The sequence below is a fragment of the Emys orbicularis genome, chromosome 15, assembly GCF_028017835.1.
Source record: "Emys orbicularis isolate rEmyOrb1 chromosome 15, rEmyOrb1.hap1, whole genome shotgun sequence".
Lineage (NCBI taxonomy): Eukaryota > Metazoa > Chordata > Testudines > Emydidae > Emys > Emys orbicularis.
Window position 1 is genome coordinate 14,271,977 of NC_088697.1, and position 5,000 is coordinate 14,276,976.

Consider the following 5,000-nt stretch of genomic DNA (forward strand, 5'->3'; position numbering starts at 1 on the left):
CTTGGACAATCTTTCGGACTTGGAAAAATTTTTCGGGCTTGGAAAAAAATTGTCAGCCCGCTTCCTCCGGGTTGACCTGGTGGCCGAGCGGGGACTTTGACAATCTTTCGGACTTGGAAAAATTTTTCGGGCTTGGAAAAAATTGTCAGCCCGCTTCCTCCGGGTTGACCTGGTGGCCGAGCGGGGACTTGGACAATCTTTCGGACTTGGAAAAATTTTTCGGGCTTGGAAAAAATTGTCAGCCCGCTTCCTCCGGGTTGACCTGGTGGCCGAGCGGGGACTTGGACAATCTTTCGGACTTGGAAAAATTTTTCGGGCTTGGAAAAAATTGTCAGCCCGCTTCCTCCGGGTTGACCTGGTGGCCGAGCGGGGACTTGGACAATCTTTCGGACTTGGAAAAATTTTTCGGGCTTGGAAAAAATTGTCAGCCCGCTTCCTCCGGGTTGACCTGGTGGCCGAGCGGGGACTTGGACAATCTTTCGGACTTGGAAAAAAAAATTTCAGCCCGCTTCCTCCGGGTTGACCTGGTGGCCGAGCATCTCACCGTCCCCGGACGCAGCGAGGGACTGCCTCCCGGCCGTCAGGATCGGGCCCCTGGAAGTCTGGGTGGGGTGCGGGGGGGGGGGGGGGAATTGCCCGACGCCTCCGAGGAGCGCTACCGGGGCGGGCCGGGCCCCCCCTGCTCGAAAAGGAAAAGAAGGATCGGGCCCACGAGAGACAGGGACCCGGCCGCCAGGCAGGCCGACCTGGGTTCACCGTCCCCGGCCGCAGCGAGGGACTGCCTCCCGGCTGACTGGATCGGGCCCCTGGAAGTCTGGAAAAAGTTTAACCCGACGCCTCCGAGGAGGGGGCGCCCAGGGAAGGAGGGAGAACCGGGTTGACCTGGCAAAGCGGCCACCAGGTATACCAGTTAAAACCTATGGGTTGACCCGGTGGCCGGAAAGCATACCGGCCAGCCAGGTGAACCCCGTTCGATTCCACGGGTTGACCTGGTGCCCGGGAGGGGACTCGGACGGTTCCCCCCGGGGTACGCCTTCCTCGGCCCGAAGGAACAGGGTGCGAACCAGGCGCGGGGGCGGGGCGGGGAACCGCTGGAACCGCTGGGGGACGGGGGACGGGGAGGGGGGGAATGGATCGGGCCTGCCGGGACCCGGCCGCCAGGCAAGCCGCCCCGGGCTCACCCTCCCTGGCCGCAGCGAGGGACTGCCCCCCCCCCCACCCCCGGCTGACAGGATCGGGCCCGCTGGAAGTCCGGGAAAATATTTTTCCCGACGCCGGAGGGAGGGGGGGGGGGAGGGGAAGGGGCTCTGACGGGCCAGCCCGGGCCCCGGAGCTTGAAAAGGAAAAAAAAGGATCGGGCCCGCGAGAGACGGGGGCCCTGCCGCACGGGGCAGTCCGACCGGGGCTCGCCGTGCGGCAGGCCCGGGCGCCGGCAGGGGAAAGCGGGCGAGGAGGCGCGGAGCCGGGTGCCTACGGCCATACCGGACCGAACGCCCCCGATCCCGTCCGATCTCGGAAGGTAAACCGTCCCGGGCCTGGCTAGTACTTGGATGGGTGACCGCCTGGGAATCCCAGGTGCCGTAGGCAGCTTTTCCCGGTCCGAGCCAGCTCTCTCTCCTTTTTCTGGGGAGGAAGGAGAAGGGGGGGGGGGGGCGGGCCAGAAAGCCCCTCGTCGCTCCTGCCGAGTCGGAGGTCGCGGCCGCAGGTCACGGGTCGGGGCGCCTGGGGTCCGGCTCCCCCCAACACCCACCCGGCTTCCTCCGCGGAGGACCCCCGGCCACCGAAGCCGCTGGGGGAGACCCCGGGCATGGGGCGGACTGGCCCGGCCCCTCCCGGCCCCCCTGCGCCCGGCCGCCGGCCCGCGGGACCGCCCCGAATCCCCCCGCGGCCACCCAGGCGAGGCCTGGCCTGGAGGGCCCCACGGCGGGTGTCAGGCTCCCCGCCGCTTGCCCCACCGGGGACCCACGGCCACCGAAGCCGCTGGGGGGAGACCCCGGGCATGGGGCGGACTGGCGCGGCCCCTCCCGGCCCCCCTGCGCCCGGCCGCCGGCCCGCGGGACCGCCCCGAATCCCCCCGCGGCCACCCAGGCGAGGCCTGGCCTGGAGGGCCCCACGGCGGGTGTCAGGCTCCCCGCCGCTTGCCCCACCGGGGACCCACGGCCACCGAAGCCGCTGGGGGAGACCCCGGGCATGGGGCGGACTGGCCCGGCCCCTCCCGGCCCCCCTGCGCCCGGCCGCCGGCCCGCGGGACCGCCCCGAATCCCCCCCCGGCCACCCAGGCGAGGCCTGGCCTGGAGGGCCCCACGGCGGGTGTCAGGCTCCCCGCCGCTTGCCCCACCGGGGACCCACGGCCACCGAAGCCGCTGGGGGAGACCCCGGGCATGCGGCGGACTGGCCCGGACCCTCCCGGCCCCGCTGCGCCCGGCCGCCGGCCCGCGGGCCCGACCCGAATCCCCCCGCGGCCACCCAGGCGAGGCCTGGCCTGGAGGGCCCCACGGCGGGTCTGCAGCTCCCCCCGGGCTTCCTCCCCCGAGGACCCACGCCCCCCCTGAGCCGCAGGGGGAGACCCCGGGCCCGGGGCGGACTCGCTCGGGCCCCCCCCCTGCGCCCGGCCGCCGGCCCGCGGGACCGCCCCCGAATCCCCCCGCGGCCAGGCAGGAGAGGCCTGGCCTGGATGCCACGGAGGACCCGCGGCCCCCAAAGCCGCAGGAGGCGCCCCCGGCCCCGGGGCCGGTAAGCCCCGTGTCGCTCCCCCCCCCCTCACCCCCCCACCCCCCCCGCGCCTCGCTGCCGGGCACCGGGCACCGCCCCAGAGTCAGCCGCAGCCGGCCGGCCTGAGAGCTGCCCTCCTGTGTGAGACTACGTTGATACTAACCGGCCATCAGGCAGGTCAACCCCATTGCTAGACCTGGGTGGACCTGGTGGCCGAGCGGGGACTTAGGAAATTTTCCAGCCTTTTCCCGGGGCGTGACCTGTTGTCCCGGTGGGGACTTTGAAAATTTTACAGCCGCTTCCCGGGGCTTGACCGGTTGTCCTGAAGGCCCCCCACCCCCACCCCCACCCCCGGGCTCCTGCTCCCCTCTCCCCAGCCTCGGTGCTCCGCTCCCAGCCTCGGAGGCTGCCTCTCTGCGGCGGCTGCATCGCGTCCGAGGACGCTCACCCTCCGGAGGCTGGCTGTAAAGCCTGACACCCACCACCGCCGCCGCCCCGACTCTCCGAGGGGCGACTCTGAGGCCTCCCCCCACCCCCGGACCACCCTGGAGACGACTGCTAAGCCCCCACCCCCGGCCAGTCTAGGGGAAGACTGCTAAGCCTCTCCCCCCCCTGCCCCACCCACCCACACTGTCTGGGGGATGACTATTAAGCCTCCCCCCCGCCCAGCCTGGGGGAAGACTGTTAAGCCTCCCCCCCACCCACCCTGTCTGGGGGACGACTATTAAGCTTCCCCCCCGCCGGAGCGCCCGGGGGACGACTATTAAGCCTTCCCCCGGACTGCCCGGCGGACGACTGCGAAGCCTCCCGCTCAGCCTGGGGGAAGACTGTTAAGCCTCCCCCCCACCCACCCTGTCTGGGGGACGACTATTAAGCTTTCCCCTCCGGAGCGCCCGGGGGACGACTATTAAGCCTCCCCCGGACTGCCCGGGGGATGACTGCGAAGCCTCCCGCTTTGCCTGGGGGAAGACTGTTAAGCCTCCCCCCCCACCCACCCACCCACACTGTCTGGGGGACGACTGTTAAGCTTTCCCCCCCGGAGCGCCCGGGGGACGACTATTAAGCCTCCCCCGGACTGCCCGGGGGACGACTGCGAAGCCTCCCGCTCAGCCTGGGGGAAGACTGTTAAGCCTCCCCCCCCCCCACCCACCCACACTGTCTGGGGGACGACTATTAAGCTTTCCCCCCCGGAGCGCCCGGGGGACGACTATTAAGCCTTCCCCCGGACTGCCCGGGGGACGACTGCGAAGCCTCCCGCTCAGCCTGGGGGAAGACTGTTAAGCCTCCCCCCCACCCACCCTGTCTGGGGGACGACTATTAAGCTTTCCCCTCCGGAGCGCCCGGGGGACGACTATTAAGCCTTCCCCCGGACTGCCCGGGGGACGACTGCGAAGCCTCCCGCTCAGCCTGGGGGAAGACTGTTAAGCCTCCCCCCCACCCACCCACCCACACTGTCCTGGGGACGACTATTAAGCTTCCCCCCCGCCGGAGCGCCCGGGGGACGACTATTAAGCCTTCCCCCGGACTGCCCGGCGGACGACTGCGAAGCCTCCCGCTCAGCCTGGGGGAAGACTGTTAAGCCTCCCCCCCACCCACCCTGTCTGGGGGACGACTATTAAGCTTTCCCCTCCGGAGCGCCCGGGGGACGACTATTAAGCCTCCCCCGGACTGCCCGGGGGATGACTGCGAAGCCTCCCGCTTTGCCTGGGGGAAGACTGTTAAGCCTCCCCCCCCACCCACCCACCCACACTGTCTGGGGGACGACTGTTAAGCTTTCCCCCCCGGAGCGCCCGGGGGACGACTATTAAGCCTCCCCCGGACTGCCCGGGGGACGACTGCGAAGCCTCCCGCTCAGCCTGGGGGAAGACTGTTAAGCCTCCCCCCCCCCCACCCACCCACACTGTCTGGGGGACGACTATTAAGCTTTCCCCCCCGGAGCGCCCGGGGGACGACTATTAAGCCTTCCCCCGGACTGCCCGGGGGACGACTGCGAAGCCTCCCGCTCAGCCTGGGGGAAGACTGTTAAGCCTCCCCCCCACCCACCCTGTCTGGGGGACGACTATTAAGCTTTCCCCTCCGGAGCGCCCGGGGGACGACTATTAAGCCTCCCCCGGACCTGCTCCATCTCGACTATTAAGCCCCCCTCTGTGGTCCTCAGGACCACTGCCGCGCGGCCCGCGGAGTGGGGTGACACCCGGGCCGCACAGCAAACCGGCCACCAGGTCAACCCATTGAATCCAATGGGTTGACCTGGTGGCCGGAAATCAAACCGGCCACCAGGTCAACCC

At 70.0% G+C, this 5,000-nt stretch overlaps 1 non-coding gene across 1 annotated transcript; it reads left to right on the forward strand.

Moving 5' to 3' along the window:
* Positions 1-1,468: 1,468 nt before the first annotated feature.
* LOC135889857 (5S ribosomal RNA) lies at positions 1,469-1,587 on the forward strand. The gene has a single exon (XR_010562174.1). It is a non-coding gene; the product is annotated as a 5S ribosomal RNA (ribosomal RNA).
* The last annotated feature ends 3,413 nt before the right edge of the window (positions 1,588-5,000 follow it).